This window comes from Betta splendens, chromosome 9, assembly GCF_900634795.4.
Source record: "Betta splendens chromosome 9, fBetSpl5.4, whole genome shotgun sequence".
NCBI classification, from domain to species: Eukaryota; Metazoa; Chordata; class Actinopteri; order Anabantiformes; family Osphronemidae; genus Betta; species Betta splendens.
In genome coordinates, this window is record NC_040889.2 from 10,750,317 (window position 1) to 10,770,896 (window position 20,580).

General features: G+C 44.6%; 1 long non-coding RNA gene across 3 annotated transcripts in view; it reads left to right on the forward strand.

Annotated features, from left to right (window-relative positions):
* LOC114861547 (uncharacterized) overlaps window positions 1-20,580 on the forward strand; it is a 147,182-nt gene that overhangs the window by 55,091 nt on the left and 71,511 nt on the right. Inside the window, exon 5 of one of the 3 annotated variants that reach the window (XR_008695513.1) lies at window positions 19,468-20,026. The exons of the other annotated variants lie outside the window; for them this stretch is intronic. This is a non-coding gene — a long non-coding RNA (uncharacterized LOC114861547). Of the gene's footprint in view, window positions 1-19,467; window positions 20,027-20,580 lie in introns of those variants that run through there. 3 annotated transcript variants of the gene reach the window in all.

Below are 20,580 nucleotides of genomic sequence, written 5' to 3' on the forward strand. Positions count from 1 at the left end.
AAACATCCTCCTCATCTCAGCAGACCAGGCATCTTTGTGTTGTCCATCTTTGTTTGCAACACTTGTTTTCATTTGTGCTGCAATACGAAAGCATTACAAATCTATAATATTTACTACCAGCTTCCCCTAACTCATGTTTCACAAGCCTCCCACTGCTTACCCAACCAAGTGAACCCTGCATCATTCACCCTCAGCATGTGGTGGATATGAAATGTAGCAACGCACTCGGCAGCAATATTAATAACCGCTTTTCTGAAAATAGCGAACACAATGCAAGACGGGAGCCAGATTGAAATGTAAAAGTAAACGACTCCATCAGCTAAGTGACCCAGCACAGTACAGCACATTTAAGTGCCTGCAAGGATCCAGAGTCTCTAAATACAACGTAGCATGTCATGACTAAGTGATTAGGGCGCACGACTTCTGGTCATCTAGTCCACGTTATGGGCTAGAGTGTCAGTAATACTGAAACCGGAATCGGCAAATATAGAATTAAGTCTTTTTGAATTTCTGTATGGCTTGGATGATACTTCGAAATAAGAGATTAAGTGCCTGTAATGTCTTTATGCATCACAGTCATATTTATCCCAAATGTAGCTCCCACCCCAAACATGCTGAAAACACATCTTTACTTTAAAAAGCTTGAACACTATCATCTGAACTGTTCAAGGCTTTAAATATAGACCTACTGTAATAAAGAGTAAGGGTTCAAAAGAGGGTTTTACAGGTCTTTGGGAAACTTTTTGAACCTGTGCACATTCCGCCTACAGTAGCCGCACCATGTAACCATCTCAGGATAATGTGAAATGACAGTCACTACCCAACACAACCCCGTTATATGCGGAGGGCACAGAGGGAGACGGCACAAACCTAACACACACATGCCCAACGTCTGCCATCATTTCCAATCCATCAGTAAACAGAAAACAATGAAATGACAGGTCCTCGAGTGATCAAGGTTCAGTTCCAGCTCTAAATAACCCCCCTCCCTTCAAACAAACATCGTGACTGAGTTTCTGTCGCCGCACTCCGTAGCCTGCAGCACTCTGCGTGCCTTTCTAGGAAACTATTGAGATCTGTGCACCGTTTTTATATATTTCCATTCAATTGATAGTCTTGGATCATTTTCCAATCACTGACTTATTTTGAGGAATATTTTTTTTTCGCATTTCACACTAATTTCGCAAAACAAATGAAAACATAACCAGGCAGAATGCAGCTCCAAACAGAAACACGTTGGTCATGCTGGAGGACGAACTTGGCTTTACGACCTGAATCACTGAATCACGCAGTGCACATATGTGTTAACTTGGGGGTCCAATAATAACAAGGCTGGAGAACTGGTTATGCTGGAAATAGAAATAAATATTTCCCACTCATGTGTCCAGACTTTGCACGTCACATCACAACACTTCAGTTAGGCAATCCTGCCATGGCCCATCATCCACCAAGTCACGCATGTTGATATACTAGGCCTTGGGCCTGCTCCATGCTGACCGTGACCTCTGACCTTCCTAGGAGGCTATTTAACTTCTTTGGTTCAGTGTTAGTCTTGCTACTGCCTTGAATTGAAACTCTTTCCTAACTTACTGGGACTTTGGTGCGGACAATTCCCCAAAGGAGCTGCTGATTTTAATTGCTGAATTGCTCCAGTTTGTCAGTATGTGCAAACTTAATTTGCCTTCACTGAGCCAATGACCTTAAGTCCATCCAGCACCGGTGCCGACTGAGTCGGGCCTGTGTGCCCCACTCACTAATGCCGGGAGGAGCAAACGCTTGCTGCCAGGTACTAAACTCTGGTGCAGCGCTGTCCTGATTTTGGAAAGAATTGTTCAATTATCACTTATACGTGTGATGTTTGCATGTACTCTTAGGCTCAAAGAGAAAACTAGAAGTGTTTCAGATGAGCCTGGCCCGGGGCATGCGAATGACAATAAACCCAGAAACTCAATTACACTGCTGCTACTTATATACTGCAGCTCACCAGACACACATTCACACAGTGTTCTTTTACACCCAGTTCCCTGTGCTACCAGTCATATAATTCCACTCTCATTATACAGGACCAACAGTTTTTAAGGAGCAAACCTTGATGAAATTATTATTACAACTCATAATTGGATGAGGAATGAATGGCTCTTGGAAATGCGATGACCAAAAATGCATCCCTCGCTGCTTTCTCCTCTCAGTGTTCCTCATCGTCGTTCCCACCCTGCCATTACTTCTCTCAACCACCCACCCACCTACCGACGCGCTCCCTCCCACCTCCTCCTCCGAGCATTAGATGAGTGCGATGGTCTAATTGCTTTCTTCGGGGAGAGAATTAGCATGAGCTGTCCTGAGTGCTCCGGTCTAATGCATAAAGAACAGGCAGGCAAGGGCCCAAAGTGGGGGCCAGGGAATGGCAGGCACTTCCTCGATTAGCTGATCAGTCACAGTTTAAGGTGGGGATGACCAGAAGCTGCATTGGGCTTCAAATGCTTTCATTTGTAAACAAACAAATATATGTTATATATGTTGATGGTCAGGTTTATAGGATGGCTAGGACCAAAACACTGGTTAGGTGGTCACATTTAATAGGCAGCTTAACACTAGAACTACTAAGGGACGTACACCTTTACATATACCCCTAACTACGGCTGGGTGTTCACTTGTCCGCCACGCTCCAGCTGGCACCCTGCCAAGAGCCGCTTTTGTTACGTAAAGAGGGCCATCACCGACGCACTGTGTGGGGTGGGACGCATGGGCTCGCTGACCCTGCTGCTGCCTGCAAGGCAGAGCAGGGTTCCTACTCATGTTCCTATGAGTCTATGAGTGACATCCACTGTTACAATGTTCCACCGCTATTTGCTTGGATTTACAACGTGAAAGGACGAGTGTCATTGTTGCGGTCTCACCGAAGGAAGCAATAAAAAACATTAACAAGACAATAAAACAGTTTTGCTGCTTTGCTTATTTACAAAAAAACTAAATAAAGTTCACACATTATTTCAATGTAACGTTACTAAAAATTGCAGAAAAGACGACAGTACACCGCTCACCCATCTAGTTTTAACAAATGTGCAATTAAAAATATATTATAAACCAAAAAAACGCTTGAAAGCGTTTCGGTTTTATATTCCATTTATTTCGTTATTTCCCCTTTCACCAGTACCACATAATAGGTCATTACAGAGCTACAGCCATGTTTCACCAGCTGCTTTCGGCAGTGAGTCATAGACGGACGTTGTTCTGCCCGCTTTCATGTAGACACGGAACTCTTCACAGTTTTGTCAAACGTAATTTCGTTATTCATATACAACAACATGCAAATGCTAAAAATTACTGAAAAGATGACAGTACACCCATCTAGTTTGGGTGAACAGAAAACGCTTGAAAGCGTTTCCGTTTTATATTCCGTTTATTTGGTTATTACTCCTTTCACCTGTACCACATAAAGTCATTGCAGAGCTACAGCCATGTTCCTACAAAGTTAACCAGCTGTTTATTTCGTTATTTCTTCTTTCATGTCCGTCTGGTGAATGAAAGTGGGCGTGGCCATCCACGTCCCAGAGCGGTGACACTGGGGGAAGGGGAACGCGCATCAACACGCAGGACAAAGATCTGCGTTTCTCTGCTGCTACAGCCTCGGCTGCGTTGTGTTGTTAGTGTCCCTTTCACCTCTACCATATGAAATGTGTTCCTACGAAGTTGATTAGCTGCTTTCAGAATCAGAATCGTTTTTATTCACCGGGTTTATTTTTATTTACAAAATATAAACAGAAAACGCTTGAAACGTTTCCGTTTTATATTCCATTTATTTAATTATTTTTATTTACAAAAAAATCCCATACGCTTTGCACTGTAACGTCACTAAGAATTAGGAAAAAAGACAGTACACCCATCTAGTTTTAACAAATGTGCAATAAAAAATTTAAACAGAAAACGCTTGAAAGCGTTTCTGTTTTATATTTCCGTTTATTTCGTTATTTTCCCTTTCACCTGTACCACATAAAGTCATTGCAGAGCTACAGCCATGTTCCCAAGAGGTTCACCAGCCGCTTCCAGCGGTGACACACACATGGACGTTGTTCTGCCCGCTTTCATGTAGACACAAAACTCATCGAAGTAAAAGAGCTCAGAGCAGCATTTGCAATTACATGTATATTAATAACGAAATAAACGGAATGTAAAGTAAAATGCTTTATAGAGTTTGGTGTCTACATGAAAGCGGCTGGTCAACTTTGTCAACATGTGGCTCCAGTAAGTGGGGGAATAACGGCCCAAAGCAACAGGCTGAAAGAGGAGGCTGTGGCAGAGGAACACAGGTCTTTGTCCTGTATGTTGATGCGCCCAGCCCCCACAGTCAGCGCTTACCTTTGCTACGGGACTGATAGCCCCGCCCACTTTTATTTATCAGACAGATATGAAAGTGGGGATAACGAAATAAACGGGATGTAATGTAAAACGCTTTCAAGAATTTTGTCTACATCAAAGCGGGCAAATCACATGTGAACGTTTTAATTTTTTTGTAAATAAAAATAATGTTTGCCCTGTTCAAACCTGGGGAATAAAAACGATTCGGATAGCAGCTCAAGATCAACTTAGCAGGAACACATTTCATGTGGTAGAGGTGAAAGGGACACTAACAACCCAACGCAGCCGAGGCTGTAGCAGCAGAGAAACGCAGATCTTTGTCCTGCGTGTTGATGAGCGTTTCCCCTTCCCCCAGTGTCACCGCTCTGGGACGTGGATGGCCACGCCCACCTTCATTCAACAGACGGACATGAAAGAGGGAATAACGAGATAAACATCTGGTTAACTTTGTAGGAACATGGTTGTAGCTCTACAATGACTTTATGTGTTACAGGTGAAAGCAGTAATAACCAAATAAACGGAATATAAAAAACGTTTTCAAGCGTTTTCTGTTTATATTTTTCAGCTCAACTCATTCTACAGTGGCTGTGATGGTGCTGTACATGTCCTGCTAGGAGAGGACAGTAATTATTAGCAAGCAGTCCTGCATCTGTGCTTTACCATCTCATTTTGGCTAATACCATCTCATTTAGCCTGCTCTAGAATTTAATATCATTACCAGTCGGCACAATGGTGATGGTGCTTGAATACAGTGATGAAACCTCCTGTGATAACATCTTAACTGGAGTAGATTGACCTTTGGTTTTTGTGGTTGTAATCTCTGCTGTTGCTGCAGCTATGCAGTGTGTGTTTTTTTTGGAAAAACTTTGTATCTGGGCTTCTCCTCTTGTGTGTTCACTGAGTAACTTTGGAACAAAAGCTATAATTGGTTCCTTCCCTGAACCGAGCATTCAGCTTCCTTCATTAGTTTGTGTGTTGTCTAAAAAGTACGGCTGAAGTGTCCCTACAAAGTTCCAGTGTGATGCCAAATGTGTGATAGCGCTATAACTTAATAACAAATGTGTAAGTATAACTTTTACTCTCCGTCTTGTCTTTCTTTCCAGGGCTGGGTTCTTGTGTGTCATTGTGTTAAGTGGCCTGATATTGTCCTGAAATTCCCACATTAGATTTAGAGTCCCAGTCTGCTGCTGCTGTGTTAGCACAGTTGAATTCTGAGGGTGAGGAGTGGGGACACCGGCGGTCCAATGAGTATAGTACATGTTTGTTTTTAATAACATGCTAGAACAGAGGGATGTGCAGAAGGGGAAGAGGGATGAAGGGAGGATAAACAACGGCCTCCTTCATGCCGGACCCAGGGCTTTACAACCCAGCCCACCAATATATTGATTCATGGCACCAGTCCTTGCCATTAAAATCATACTTTTAGATAGGAGCCAAACAATGTTAAGCAGCATCATTTGTCACACATTATAGATTCTCTGTCTGCCATCTGTCCTGCTAATTTTCACGACATGATGCTGAGTGATTATGCAGTCAAATAAAAATGCAGTACACCCTGTAGATAGAGGAGCGTTACAGGAAAGAGCGATGAGCTGTGTATGATAGCAATATAAAAGGAGGGACCTGTGTTTAAAGGGCTGCTTCTGGCTGTTTGCTGGCTAGTGTGAGGTTCGTGCCACAGTTCTGTCAGGGGTTTGGGGCAGCAGGGGATGCGGTGGCTCACATTTTCCAGACAGAATTCCTCTTTGGAATGGCCCCACCTTTGATGGAATGGCCCCACCTTTGATGGAATGGCCCCACCTTTGATGGAATGGCCCCACCTTTGATGGAATGGCCCCACCTTTGATGGAATGGCCCCACCTTTGAGCCCTTTTAAATACACCGATATAACCTTCTAAATTCCAGATGTTGCTGTAACATCTGCTGTGCCTCCTCCTCATACTGTGGTGTTTGTGTTGTTTCCATCATTTTGTTGGTGGTACTTGTTGACACATGCTGAACCATTGTATAGTTTGATGAGAGCACTAGTACATAGAATGGCAAAATCATGATTTATTTCCTGATTCTTTCTCTGACACCTTGACTCATCAGTGCATTTGTTTTTAATGAGCAGACGCAGTCAAGATTAACCAATCAGCAGTGTGGGCGGAGCTTGTTTAATAATATGTTTTGTCGCCACACCATGTGCACACTTGTTTTATGCATGCCATTGTATTTACTTGTGCATATCTGAAGCTGTGTTGTTTGGTTATTGTGGAGCAGAGTCTGGGTCTAATTGAGCAGACATCAGACTTTGATTATTATTGTTGATGAGTGTTGCCAGCAGGGGTGAAGACACAGAGAGGAAGAACTGTCAGACAAACACCCAGGTAACATCCTTCATTTCCCCCACCTCCTCGCCGCTCCGCTCCCCGTCTATACTCTCAGGAAAGGACTCCGTGCCCCACTGGTTCACCGCTGATTACACTATTGTCTGCTTAGGCTGCTGAGTCTGCTCCAAGCCTGAAGAATTTATCTTGAAAGAGATCTGAGGAAAGAGACTTTTTGCAGTTGGGTCTTAGTTGCACTTGATGCAAGCATTTTATAGGCTGACTTGAAGATTGTGTCTGACCCCTTTTATCAAAACATGAAATAGATGAACTGTGTGGCGGTGAAAGGTTTCAGGGCTCTCGCTTTGTTTGCTTTAGAATCTGTGGAAGCTGAAGTTCATCCCTTCATTTTCTGCCTAGAGTCGGGTCACGGTGGCAGCTGGCCAAGCAAGGTAGCCCAGATGTGCCCCTCCCCAGCAATGCTTTCCAACTCATCCATGGAATCCCAAGGGCTTCCAGGCCAGATGAGATACATAGGGTCTCCAGCATTTCAGTCTACCTCTGGGTCTTATAACAAATGGAAATCTTCTTTCCCCAGTTGGGTGCTTTCAGTCTCCAGTTGAAGGCACCTAGGAGGCATTCTTATCTGTCCCAACCCTCAGCTGGCTTCTTTCTATGCAAAGGAAACTGTCTCCAGGCACCCGTTTAATGTTTGACGTCCTTCCCTGTACAACTATCTCACCCTTACCCTGGCCAACAGAAAGCACCATTGTCATTCTCAAATGATGAAAATTAAATTTTTATTGAAATATTTATTAAGACTTAACTAGACTTAACGCCCTCTTGATTGGTGTGAGAAAACAGCATCATTGTGGCCTTTTGGTGTGTATTAGTAATCAACTCCTCAGTCGTTCTATTTTTTGCATGATAGTGGTGGATACCTTATGCATATACATGTGATGTAGGCAATGAAGGATGGACCATGCGAGCGCCATGATAATCCTGAAATGATGTATATGTGTAAGGAGTTTAAAGCATAATTAATGTATATTAATTAATGGATGCTCATAATTTACAACACTGAACGCATAGGCTCCCTGCAGTGCATTCTCAGACCACCAGGCGGCCACAGACCCATGGTTGGAGGCCTCTACTTCACCTTGTTTGCATTAAACCAGAGAATAAACATCGCTCTACTTCTACTACTAGATTATCTAATCTCCAAACTGTGTACAAACAAAGTTAAAATACATAAAATACATACATATACATACATGAAATAAGAAATAAACCCCAAACCAATAACAGGCTTTCACATTGTGAACCTACAGTAGTACATATCTGACCTTCTTGGATAATATGTTATACTAAAGCATAAAAATATCCCAGTGAGAGGTTAATACTACCATGAGAAGAATACAAGTTCATTGTATCAATGAATAAAATATCTTCAGCATATGCAGCTGCTCTTTTGCACCAATTATTTAAACATGAGAGTTTCATGTTCATCCAAGTTTGTTCCAGCTATGAGTTACCCAGCGCTGCGGACCGTAATATCATCTCACTGGAGCGCACGTTTATTGGCACGGTTCACATTTAATTTCAACTGCATTATCATATGCGTATTAACAGTTATTATGGTTTAATTTAATGTTGGTTGTTGCAATTCTAAGAGTCATGCTGCTATAATAACACTATTAATTGTAATTCTTTTTAATATGACACACAGGGCCACTCTTTAGGAAGCGATTCCTCTGGGACTTCACTAATCTCTGGATGTGAGCATGTATGATGATTTATGCATGTGTTTGTGTGTGTGTGTGCATTAATGCATGTGGGCATATTTTAGCTGTGTTCAGCACCCCTCTGTGTGTGTGTGCGTGTGCGTGCATACTTCACTAGTCTTATCATATAATTAAGTGGCATTTAATAGACTGTGCTTAAACTCAGTGAGTCCACAAACAGGAGAAGAGAGGCTTACAGTATATAATCAGTTAAATTGTCAGTAGATATTAACATTATCTTCTCTCCCTGTAATGTGATTTCTTTATTACGTCTTAAAATTCATTAAATAGCAATACCGGAGCCAGAATAATTAAACAAATATTGGCCCACAGATCCTGAAGCTTCACATTTAAGACACACGATAAAAACATTAGTAGGAGAAGGTAAACATCAAGCTGAGTCACGTTGATCTCGGACCACAAGCGTGGAGTACAAAGGGGTCACGGGAAGAGGAGAAAGCGGTGGCGATGAAGGGATGAAAAGAGGACAGAGCGTGCTTGACAGACAGATAAAAGAAGGGGAGCACGGCTATGATGAGGACAGCCGAAGAGGAAAGAAAGGTCACAGTCAGACGGGAGAGAGATGGAGTGAAAAGAGGGGACCAGGGCAATAATGACTGGATGATGACAGACTATGCTTGATAACAGTGATTGGGGGGAAGGAGACGGGCACGCCGGGTTACGACGGAGAGCCGAGACAGAAAAATAAGTTGAAGGAAGGGCCAGAAGGAGGAAGGTGTGGGAACGGAGCGGCGGAAGTGAGGGACCCCCCCAATGCATGCGAGATGAAGAGGATTAAGAGATTCCACACATCAAGGAGGAGAAGAAAGGTGTGTGGGGGAAGAAGAATGGATGATTGAAGATGGGACGAGGCAAATGAGGGGAGGAGGAGGCGATGAAGGAACACGGGAAGCAATGGCGGCTCAGGATGAGGCCTGTTAAACCTAGATAGCACAGGGGACGGCAGGAGAAAATGCGGCGCATCGCACCGAGGACTTTAACATATATCTGACTTAATTCTCCCTATAGGCACTTAAAAGATTGCCCCCAGAGGGACCAATCGCATCGACATAATGTAGGGGGATTCACATAGGTTCGAGCTCAGACGCCAGACCAATGGATCATGCTTGACTAGCTCTCTCTCTCTGACAGAACTCCATGGGAGGATGGCAGCAACATTCAAGCCAATTAGAGGAGCTCTGAGCCAGTTTTTAGTGCGAGATAAAGCTGAGCTCTGCCTTTGCTGACAGATTGGGTGATGGATCGCAGACGACACACACACACACGCGCGCGCGCGCACACACACACGCACGCATCGCACTCGCCGTGAAGTGAGAAGGCTAGTGAGTCTCCATCTGGACTGTCCTCGGCTATTTCTTTTTTCTCCCCTCGCTTCTTTCTTCCTCGGCGCATACAGGGATGTTCTCCGTCTCCGTCCAAATTTGGCTGGAGCTTGGCTCCGCTCCCCGTTTAATAAAACCAAAGCTAGTTGTGAGCAGGGAGAGCACAGCAGGATGGATGAATGGCTGGGTGGATGGACGGGCGGCGGGTAGGCGGGCGGACGTGCGAGACGTCGTCAGGCTTTAATATGTGCGCTTTCTCTCATATCCTTGCTTGTTTTAATATGAATAGCTACTTGTGGAAGGCAATGAATTCGTAGCCGCACACAGAGCACGACCAGCGTTATTGGCTGCAGCGTTGAGTGGCAGCCTCCATATGTTCCCGAGCAGCTTTGCAGAAGATATAATAATAAACCCCCGTGAGAGGTGGCAAATGAAAACAACAGGGATAAAAGTACATCATATAATAACCCGCTCCATCATCACCTCTCCTCCTCTAAGCCTTCTGCCTGATTATTCTGACCTTGCATCCTCTTCAACCATTCATTTCTTCCTCAATCAGGCTAGTAAGCGCACAATTGACTGTGTCAACCCTGTGAAGGCACCTGTCCATCCCAAAGGGGGTTGAAGAGGTGGGAGGCTTGTGTGTCTGTGTTTCTGCCTTCATTTTCCCCCTTTCTTCCATGTTGGTTAATCTTTCCTTTCTCCTCCTCGACAGATGTCATTCACCCTTCATGTCCCTCTGTCTGAGCTGCCAACTACAAAAAGTAAAAAGTCATTAATGCCTGAATAATGTTACATTACATTTTGGAAGGTTTTCACATCCCAAATATACAGCTCCATGGTGTAAAGTGGCCTTAAACAAATTGTAAAGTAAACAAAATATATATAAATTGAAGCAACTTTATTTACAAGTGTCCATTCTTGTTAGGAAAACATCCGTCACGCGCCTCCTGTACATGATGACATCCTCTTTTCTTTCAAGTTAAGTCCTGAAAAAGTTAAGTACAGTAGTTCACCTCCAAATATGAAACCAGTGGATGAATTGCTTTTGTTGAATGTTTGAGTTTGACTTGAAAGAGAGCTGGGAACCTGGGGCCGTTCATTTTACATCTCTTCATATGTTAATTAAGGCCCTGACTTCAGTCGGCCACACACACACACACACACACACACACACACACACACACACACACACACACACACACACACACACACACACACACACACACACACACACACACACACACACAAAGAAAACATATCTATACAGCCACACTGAAAATGCACATACAGACACACAAACACACACCTTTGACAGCATAATAATTGAGGCTACATCTCATGAATCTGGGTCACAGGGACACAATGCGTACACATCCTTTGATGTGTCATTAGGCTTCTTGATTTCCTCGAATGCGGCGCTTTTCAGGAAGGAAATTTCAGGCCGGCCAAGTCATACCGGGAGAATAATTTGGCATCGGTGAATGGTAATTATCGGTTTGCACAGGATTCTGGATGTGATACAATATTCGTGGTGCGTCCAAATCTCCCCATGCCTGTACCGCTTTATAGTTTTTAATCTGTATTCATTAAGAAATCCTAACAAGTGTTATTGTCTTTTTATTCTATCCATCTCTTCCCTCATCCAGTGTAATCAGCAACATTTTAACCTGCACTGTCAAGGTACTGATTACACAGACACACAGGACTCACACACACACTGTACACAATGTAGCAGATTCCACTAATCCGCGCTTCTTTCTTTCTGTTGTAATCAAACATCTTCATTTTAATTGAAGTGGTAATGGCGGAAAACGATGACAAATTCGAGACCAAACCTATTGGGTTTCATTGCGATTATGGGTCTTGAGCAATGGACGTGATGGGTTTGTGGGTTTTTTCACACTCTAACTTCAGGACAACGACAGGAAACAGGGCACAGCCTCCTCAACCTCCACATGAACACCTACAAATGTTTCAACTTGCTGCTCTGAGCTTTTTGTCTCACCTCCAACTAGTCGAACACGGCTATGAACATTTTTGTTATGGTAATGAGATGATAAGAAGTAATTGGTTTTATTCTGGAATCAATCGTGTAAACAGGCATAATTGTGGATTTAATTGCAAACAAAAGATGAGACATTTTACTAAAAAACATTAACTCAAGTGCCTGAATTATTCCGACTTTGCCCTGTCGCATCAAATTAGTTTAATGACTTTTTTTGGTGAGAATCTGTTTTTTTTACGTATGAAATTGCACAATCTCCCTATTAAATGTCATTTATGTGACGATTTGGGTTTTATTAGTAGAAATGAATAAATCTATTACCAGGGTAGGGGGCCCATCAGGGGAAAGCTACATGTAGTCTGCCTGCAGTGCCTGGTGAGACTTCACAAGATGATACGTCTTCCTGCTAGGTGTACACACACACACACACACACACACACACACACACACACACACACACACACACACACACACACACACACACACACACACACACACACACCTCATCAGAGATGGAAAAGATACTGCTGCTGCTTTATCCTCCGTTTCTGGCTGCTTTTCAGCCCATGATGGCAACTTAACCACCCACTGTATCTGCAGCTGAGGTATCACTGGAAAGCAATAACACCGATATCCGAGGTTAAAGGTGCCAGATTTTGACAAGCTATGTCATCATTATCAGCCTGTTTGTGTGTGTGCGGGGAGGAGGCGCGGTGGGGGCTCAAGGTATTTTCTTTCACAAATCCTCGGCTGAGACGCAGCAGGCAGAGAATGTTTGAAACTCACTTGGTGATATAGGGTGTTAGCTTTAGGTTTTCATCTAAATCTGCCTAAAGGGCAGAAATGCTCTATGATTTTAGCTGCGAGTCAAACCCTGCCATCCTAATACAGCCAGGGGAAACAACAGCCTCGGCGATAATCAGACGGCGGCAGCGATAAGCCGGCGGATTCCAACGCGCGTCTCACCCTCGGCCGCCACAAGATTCATTTCGCAAATGCAACTCGAAAGTGAGTAAAGGGCTGCACAGGCGACGGGGGGAAAAAAAGCAGCCATCAGTTTGAGGCTCTATCAAATCCATCTGCCGAGGTGTATTATTTGAGACATACTACTTATCCTCTCTTTTCAAGTGCACCTCTTTGCATTTTTTTTAGCATGACCGGGTTGTCAAAGGATCAAAGTGCCGGCAGAGCAGCAATACAGAGACTGTTTAACATCTTAGCAGGTAAAGAAAAGGAAATCTAGGCCGGCGTGAGGCTCGTCTGGAGAAGCCGAATAGGACGGGCAGTATCAGCTGAACTGGCATGTACTGCAAATGCTACGCAGTCCTGCACAGGTAATACTAGTTCTGAAAACACTTAACTAGACTGTCAGCGGACTGTGTTTGTTGGGAAAGACACTCTTCACTATACTTCCCAAAAGTTTCCAGCTGTCATGTATCTCTTTTGGAAACCAAAGCGAAGAGAGCGGGCGACATGGGCGGATTTCATCTTTTCTTTCCGGAGACCAAGGGATACATGGGAAATGTGAAATGCAGAAAACGCCGCACGCGGCTCCTTTGTCAGCAGTCTGCGACGGAGGCGCGAGTGTTCTCGCATCAGTCAAGGTGAATTTGCGAGGCAGAGCCCACCTGAAAAACCCCTTACCACCACAAATCCCCATCCGCAGCGGGGCGACGTGCATTTTGCGGGGCTATTTCAGGATGCGAGGCCATGCGATGTCGTGGTGAGTTGTAGTGTTTGCGCTAATCCTCCACTGCCATCTACGCTTTATTAGAGATTGCACAGGCAGATGCGGCGCGCTCCGCGTTGTCTTGTCACAAGTTGAGCAGGTAAAACACATGGAGCTGTAAGTAGATGTGGGGACTTGTCTCCTTTTAAAGGCTGACTAACCTCTGCTACATCCAAATGCCTCCCGACTGCCTCTCTCCCTCAGTCAGTCGGCTCTCCTCCCCTCTGTCTCCGAGCCCCTTTTCCCCACCCTGCCTCTTTGTGTTCCCATGTCTGCGTCTTTCTTCATCTTCCCCCTCTAAAAAGAGACGATTCTTCCTCCTTTGTTAATGTGACAAATCTACTCTAATGACTCTGCAGTGGCTCCAGGCGCCTCGCGCTGCAAAACGAACCCCCTTTTCTTCAGACCCTTCAGTCACTCCCGCACACTGTTCCGCCCTCTCTATAGTCTTTTTAAGTCTATCGGAAATTTTTGTGACAAACCTGTCCTCTGAAAAACAAAATGAAAAGATTGTCGTGGTCTCATTCATTTCCTCCCCATCAGCACCTCCCTCCTCTTCCATCCTCACTACAATGACAGACTTTGTGCATCGCAGGCTGCTGTCATGTTGATGCTTCTGTCATAAAACAAGCATCCAACTCAAGCTATTGTGACATTCATGGGTGACACTTGAAGATCTTTCAGAAACTCATCAAGTTAGAACTTTCCTACTGTATAGTTTCTTTCTTTTTGTGTGCTACACTAGAGTTTAGTCCAACGCTGAAAGGTTGAATGTGTCCATACACGCCTATTCTGTGTCAGCTCACTCCTACCGCCTTCCATTCCTGCACGCCAAGGTATGGACCAGCTCCATAGCAACACAAGACGGAAGCTAAAGGGGGATACGTGCTGTGATGTAAGTTAGTCAAATGTAGTTGCACATCTCACTCTTACAGACACTGACACTGTCTTTTTGTGTCAGCTGCATAATTAAACGTTCTAACCTGAAAGCACAGGAGGCGAAAGTGGAAAAAAAACTGGAGAAGGAGTGAAGAGCTATTTCCTCCTTTCTCTTCCTGTCAGGGGTGGTGGTGCATTGCGTTTGATGCCTGCGATAAGACTGTGTAGCTAATGAGGAAAGCGCAAGGCACACTAATTAAACTGTGTGTGTGTGTGTGTGTGTGTGTGTGTGTGTGTGTGTGTGTGTGTGTGTGTGTGTGTGTGTGTGTGTGTGTGTGTGTGTGTGTGTGTGTGTGTGTGTGTGCGAACAAACCGCAAGCGAGAGAGGGGAGAAACTCATTAGAATTCTCCTATTCTCAAAGGCCAAGGCGGTGAGGAGTCTGTAGCTGTGGCCAAGCTGCCTGTTGCACCCGGTGTCAGTGCGGAAAGTGCACGGAGTGAGGTTTTGCTGATGTGGAAGGAGAAGCATGTCTGGGAGCGATAAACATGCTGCTAGTTACAAAGCGCTGCTTAGCAAGTTAAAATAGCTTTGTGTGCTCAATGCAGTCGCGGCGTGGGCTCGCTAGCTGGTTCTGGCTGCAGCTTGTAGTTTCTTTTCATCTTATTATCAGAATGGCAATAATAAGAGTGAAAGAATGCTCCTGGATGGTTGTGTCTGTGCAGATGATTGATGCTGGTGTGACCGGGCCCACACACATCTTTAGACGCGCCGGACCCTTCGCTGTGCCTCTCCGCTCGTCCCACTCGCGGTGTCGCCGGCGTGATTTAATTAGACGCGGCTTTCTCGTATCGCGCTTCCTGTTTCCGCGCACGGTTTGTTGTTCAAAGCTCCGTCTTCAGCCGCCGTAATGAGCGGCGCTGATTCTCGCGGTGACTCCGCCGCTGAACTGTCCCCCACTCTGCTCAGCACAGAGCTGCATGCAAAGTGAAGAGTCTTTCAGGTTTTACGTCTTGGTGAAGATTCTAGTTTGTGTCATTAAGGGCTATTGCTTCTACTCAAATTAGAGGTATTGTAAAGGATTAGTGGTCTTTGAATGAACTTCCAGATATGGGAATCAATGATGTGGAATTTAATAATACGCTAAATTGTAAGAAAATTATTGGGTAAATACAAAATAGTATTTCATTATTTAATTTCACATTAATAGGATTCTATAAGATACAACCAGGTACAACCAGGCAATACTGTGTTTTTTTTTTACTACAGTGGATGCACATATTGATTGAATTTACAATAATAGAGGACTGCGCGTCTGTAATTAGCATCCTGTTTATTTAATATTGAATATTACAGATTGTTCCTTCCAGAGCGGGTGCAGCCTTCACGGTGCCACCTCGCTGCACACTCCAGCCTCCGTGCCTGAGTAGCTAATTTTACAGGAGGGATCGTCCCCACAACTGCACATGGATGCATTTTTCTTTTTTGGCCGAGGTTTCGCGTGTTATTACTTTCGAAAGCGCAGCACGTTGCTAAAACACAATATCTGTCTGATTCTGGTAGTCGGTGGGTGAGCTCCCAGATTGTATCGCAGCAGACGTCCCGTATTTCAGCTGCCGAGAATTTTCTACTTTTGAGATTTTTCAAGGTTCAGCGATCGCGGAGATACGATGGGAGTGGGGGGCGAGAGAGAGAGAGAGAGAGAGAGAGAGAGAGAGAGAGAGGGCGAGAGTAGTGGGAACTCGCCTCGATCCAAGTTAGTGTCAGAGCCAAGTCAAACAGTTACATTTGGAAAGTGCGGTGGGAGGAGACATTGTTTACTGTGTGGAAAAGCAAGGCTCAGCGGGCCGCGCCAGCAGGCGTCAGATGATGCCGTGGGAGGCTGCTTCCGGAGCAGGGCGTCGTCATCGATTTGTGCATCGCACCCGTCTGTGTGAAATGTTAACGAAGCTGAAACAGATCCTTAACGCACCGCGCTCTCATCGTCCTTCCACCTGCTGTACTGTACCTGCCTCGGTGCCAAGCAACGTGCACACACGCGCTCCCTCCACCTTCACAGGCGTTATTACAGGGGTAATCATCAAAGAGGGGAGGGGGACGGCGTAGCGGTGCAAGGAAGCAATCACGGAGCGCTGGACGACGGCGGCGCCGGTCAGCGGCCGCCCCGCGCGTGTGCTTGTGTGATGTTGTAAACTCAGCGTGCGACTCTCACACAGTGGCCGTGTGGTTTGATTCTCCTCATCAAGCAGGGTGACCTGGCATTTCGGTGACTTTTAAAGGTGTTACCATGCTGACATATTGCTCTCTCATTTTCCCAGAGTGCACCCCCCCCACCTCCTCGCACGCTCCCCCACGTTTCATACATATTTTGTTGTCCGTCTTATTTACTGTATTTCAGCCTTTGGTTTGGTTCAGATGTGATGTTCAACGCTGCTCATTTACAAACTGTACAGAGGAAATGCACAGTGACTGCGTTTCATGAAGAAGAGATTGCTTTAAAAATCTCATCTACTTCAAGTTTCAATATTTCCTAATATTTCCCCAATATTTTCACATATTGGATTATACAGTAACTGGATGATTAGCAGCACGAGCCTCCTTTTTCTCTCTCATGCTTGCTTCCACTTTCTTTCCCCACGTTGTTGGAACAAGCAGAGAGACTATGAAAAAGCCCTCCCAGTCTAAGTAAGGGCTGCTTTACACCTCGTGACAAATTGTTCACAGGAAAAAGGGAGTAGATGTGAAAATACCCCCTACCTGGCAGCCAATAAAGGAGAGCCTAAAGACCTTAAGTTGGGTTAAATGGGATTTGTGGCCTATTTGAACGCGGCGTTGGATGGTTGAAGACGACGCTCCTTTATTCCCGTTTTTAAACGCCATCACGTCTGCCTCCTCTTTTATTACAGCTGGCTTTTACCTCTGCCTTCAAGTCTGACCGTGTAGAATAGCCATAAATCACGGTTGCATTATGGGGAATTTTTTACCTCTGGCATCTTTTTTTTTAGCAATGTGTGATATATTTTCATATCAACACTTTATGTTCTAGATTTCGAAATCTATTGTTTGTTCAATGAATTTCTAATAAACAACCCGGTTCCTCCTTTGTGCCAAATTATGAGCAAATTATGTTGCCTTATAGTCCTGCTAACTTCATTATCATCACTCTATTCAGAGTAGTCATTTACATCTGCTTTGATGTTCCCTTTTGTATGACTCAAACTGTGGGATTTGAACGCCATTGTTGAATTTCTTTGATCCATAATCATATTTTGGTGATGGGCTGTGATCTAAAGGGTCAGATTTAGTTCCTTATAATGAGGTTTTGAGGTTTTTGTCACTAGGACAACAACTAAGAGGCAGAAAGATGCATCAAGTGCTGTGCTATTCTATGACTGTTCCTACTGTGTCTTCAAGGAAAGGTGAGAGGATGGACTGTTTAACACCTGGTCAGTTAACACGTGTCTGTGCAGTGGGCCCTGTGATCCTGGCCCGGCCCCACGTGGCCAGAACCGCCTCCTGGATGATCTCAGGGACTGATGGGAGTGGAGGGAGCATTCAGACGTCACATTATTAGCCTTGACGTTCACACAGCTTATTTTGTCAAGGAGCTGCTTTATCTTATATTTTGTAAAATATTGCTGTACTGTCCCTGATGTCACTTTTCCAGGCGTTGTTTCCCAGGTGCAGGAGCGTTTGGGTAAAGACAGTGAGAATAGACATAAAAGTGATTTTCTCTCTGCTCCTAATTACTTGTCTTCCTCTACTGTATCTCCAAAAATATTCATTTTTCATAAGGCGTCTGTGCCTCGGCACAACTCCACGGTTCCCAACCCACTGTGTGCCATCCGGTGTCATTTTGATCATGGATATTTAGCAAAGGGAGGAAGAGAAAAAAAAGACTATATCTCCCAATTATCTGTGCTGACGGTCTTTGCAGAGCTGTTGACCTCAACCTTCTTGTATCTCAGTAATTTAATTTAACCCTGGCTGTGTGTTGTACGTGCTAATTAGAAAGCGTTTCAAAGAGGAACTCACACCGGGAGCGCCAGCGAGGAAGGGACAGGAGAGAGAGATAAACACTTTCACATAGGATGTAATAGCTGTGATTGTTTTGAAAGAATATCAGAAGTGATTCAGGAGCTTGGTGGCAGCTGGAACTAAAACCAAAAAAGTCGGGTGAAAATTATAGCAATCTTCTTTCTAGTCACGCTGCTCTGCATCAAAAAGATGAGCCACACTTTTTATTACACTGACCACAGATTGTTTATCATCATTAGGCAAGCGTCCATTAGAATAACAAACTATAGCTTCCTTTTGAGAAGCAGAACTCGACTCTTTCCTCATTAAGCTATGTGCGTTAGCATGAAAAGGTGGGCCAGTTGGTATAAGTATGTTTTTGCATACAGATAAGGAAGTGGGGGATGAGAAATGTAAAGCACAGCGCGAGGGCATTCTTCTATCCCAAGTCCATTACTGGAGTCTGCAGAGCCAAGAAGGTCCCATCTCCAATTAGCTGTTTCATCTCCAAGTGGAAATGTGACTGTAGGGAGACCATGCCCGGCAGCATTACCCCCTGTCCAATAACTTGCAGCCATCAGGAATTTTACGGTGTGTGTGTGTCTGTGTGTCTGTCTGGGTCTGAATCACAGCACAGCACTGGTGCCTGTCAGATTGTCCCTTTAATAAGCACTGGCCTTTATTAGCACTTAGCAGGCTCTATGTGTCTGTGCCTGTGTCTGTTCTGTGCAGAATGCGGCCTCTCTAAAAGTGAAATCAGCATTGGCGTGTGTGTGTGTGTGTGTGTGTGTGAGTGAGTGTGCGTGTGTGCGCGCCTCGTCTCACATGCTCTTGTCCTTGTAGCCGTCAGCATGTCAGATTACTTTTTAAGGCGGATTGCCATATACATGACTTCACATTTTCACTGTTGCTTTGAAGTTTCCCTGCGTCTCTTTGCTTCACCTACTGTTAGACTGTGTGTGCGCGTGCGTGTCCGCCGGCATGTTTGCATGTATTATTTACTTATATATTTATTTGGTGGCGTGGCGTGTACTTTGTTTGCAGGGATTACAGACGGTGGGAGCTCAAGCCTCTTAGCCCCTCACAGGCTGCCACAGCTGCCTGCCACTTCTAATGACACTTCAGAATAAGACGGGCTAAGTCCATAGGTAGGTTTATTAGTTTAGAGAATGCTTGAATGCGTACAGCCTTTTTTTGCGGGTGTGCGCGTGTGCATGTTGTGCGTGTGAGCGTGAGCTCTGACAGGGCTGGAGGACCTGCGTCGCGGCGCGCGGGGAACATTCAGCGCCTGCTTTGCCGTCGACGTGCGCTGACACAACGCGTCTGCATTCAGACAGCTCCATTGCCTAATGAAGGACGCGAATTTAAATCTCCCTCTCCCCTTCTCTCCCTGATGACTTGAGTTAGTTTCATATAATAATGACATTTAATGGTGTGCCATTGTTGACTTGACAGGGCCTCCCACAGGAGCCGTTGCCTCACTCACTTTGTATTCTGAGCGTGTTTCCGTGTGTCCTTCACAGAAGGAAAAAGAAATGTGTTACATGTCCAACCTCCTGCTCACTTTGTCTTATTTAACTTTTGTAGGTAGACACAATAAAGGCCGTCGCGAAGGCCAACAGCACTCTGGGAAGAAGCAGGTGATATAAATGTGTACTTGTGTGGTGACTGGTCTGGACTGGACTTAGATCAGCGGAAGGTTTTCACAATAAAAGAGACGAAAATTTTGGATTATTAATTTATTTGCACAATAAGTCACAGATATACTCATAATTGTTCTTAAATTGTTTTGTTACACTTTTGTTCAGTTTTGACACTTGGCATGCATAGTTTTTATGTTTGCTATTGGTTGCTGATCTTTTGACCTAAAGTTAGGTGATTTTATTTATTGATATTAATTATGTTGCATAAATTTCTTTTAGTTTAAAATCTGATAACCACAAACTTTCGACTGCTTAACTTGAAGAGCTGAACACATAGGGTTTCCTGGTTCAGTATGTATCATTTATATAAAAAGTGTCTGTGTGTGTGTGTGTGTGTGTACGAAGCCAGCGGGAGGCACACATAACTACAGGGATCTCAGGGAGCGTGTTCCTGGGGTGTTCCGCTAGTTTGATGTCTCCATATTAGCTGTATTCCCTGCTATGCCAGCCTCAT